Source organism: Amia ocellicauda, chromosome 11 (genome assembly GCF_036373705.1).
Source record: "Amia ocellicauda isolate fAmiCal2 chromosome 11, fAmiCal2.hap1, whole genome shotgun sequence".
NCBI lineage: Eukaryota > Metazoa > Chordata > Actinopteri > Amiiformes > Amiidae > Amia > Amia ocellicauda.
Window position 1 is genome coordinate 403,679 of NC_089860.1, and position 1,719 is coordinate 405,397.

At 46.5% G+C, this 1,719-nt stretch overlaps 1 non-coding gene across 1 annotated transcript; it reads right to left on the minus strand.

Annotated features, from left to right (window-relative positions):
- Positions 1-865: 865 nt before the first annotated feature.
- On the minus strand, positions 866-938 carry trnav-cac (transfer RNA valine (anticodon CAC)). Its single transcript has one exon. It is a non-coding gene; the product is annotated as a tRNA-Val (tRNA).
- Positions 939-1,719: the final 781 nt, after the last annotated feature.

A 1,719-nucleotide genomic window follows, 5' to 3' on the forward strand; every position in this document is an offset into this window, starting at 1 on the left:
TAACCACAGCTTTTTTTTTTTTTTTTTTACAAAAACAATTAACCTATACACACAAACACCCACACACACACCCTCTTTTTTAATTTAATTTTTAATTAAATTTGAGGAGAGAGACAGAGCCAGATACAGTGTGGATAACATAAGTACCCTATGCAAAACAGGCATTGTTAGGACCTGGGATCATAACAGACAACAGAACTTGTTGAATTTTATAAAATGATTGGGCGAGAGAGAGAGAAAGACAGACAGAGACAGTGTGAATATGATAAACGCACAATTCAAAACTGGCATTGTTAAGACCTGGGACCATTACAGACAACAGAACTTGTTGATCTTATAACGGTTTAGATTTACTAAACCATTAAATGTATATTTAAAAAAGACCCCCAACCACTACAGGAAGAGCCGACCCATTCACACTCTACAGTTGACCAACAAGAACAACAAGAACAACAGGTTATGGGCGGCCTTGTTGTTCAGGGTTTTATGGGTGTACACTTTCTGACGGATATGACGTAGGAATAATTAAGGAAATAACTCTACCTAAAATCACGCCCCCCAATTATGACGTAGGAATATTAATAAGCTTAGGGCATACGTCATAACAAAATAGGCCGCGCCCAAAAAACCCAACTATCTACTCATAAGAGTAACAGCAATGTCGCCGATCCTGCTACGGTCGTATTGTAACAGCAACAACATGTATCGATTTTAAAAGTGTGAGTTCCAGCGCCTCGCAAAGCTACCCTTCTGTGATCGTTTGTTCTCTAGGTCAGGCTTTCTTGACACTCCGAGGAAGAGAAAACGATGGCCGGCCGCGTTACAGGGACAGGTAACACGGCACTAGCACACGTGCACCGCGGGTTGTTTCCGCCCGGTTTCGAACCAGGGACCTTTCGCGTGTGAGGCGAACGTGATAGCCACTACACTACGGAAACCAACCTGTCCTGGCGTTTCGAATGGCTCCCATCGAAGCAGGCTGGTAAAACGCGCACAGGCGTTTCCCTTGGGCCAGCCTGTGAGATAAAGGTTTCTAATTTCACTGACCTATTTTGCAATGCTCAAGGGCACATCAGGACACTTTGGAAACTCTTTCAAAGGCAGGACGCCCTGCGCTCTGACAGTGCCTGCACTTAGCCCAACAAGGTGATGCTGAATGGCTTGTTCAAACGGCTGGTGGTCTTCCTTCACCAGCAGACTATCAGAGCTATACTGCGACTTCAACTACATAAGAGTAACAGCAATGTCGCCGATCCTGCTACGGTCGTATTGTAACAGCAACAACATGTATCGATTTTAAAAGTGTCAGTTCCAGCGCCTCGCAAAGCTACCCTTCTTCGATCATTAGTTCTCAAGGTCAGGATTTCTTGCCACTCCGAGGAAGAGAAAACGACGGCCGGCCTTGGGGCAGAGAGATGAGGACGGGTAACACGGCACTGGCATACGTGCACCGCGGGTTGTTTCCACCCAGTTTCGAACCGGGGACCTGTCGCGTGTGAGGCGAACGTGATAGCCACTACACTACGGAAACCGACCCGTCCTGGCGTTTCGAATGGCTCCCATCGATGCAGGCTGGTAAAACGCGCACAGGCGTTTCCCTTGGGCCAGCCTGTGAGATAAAGGTTTCTATTTTCACTGACCTATTTTGCATTGCTCAAGGGCAAGAGGATCCAGAAAAACAGGTTACTGAAATGATGTTTGACGCCGTGGACTGGCCGT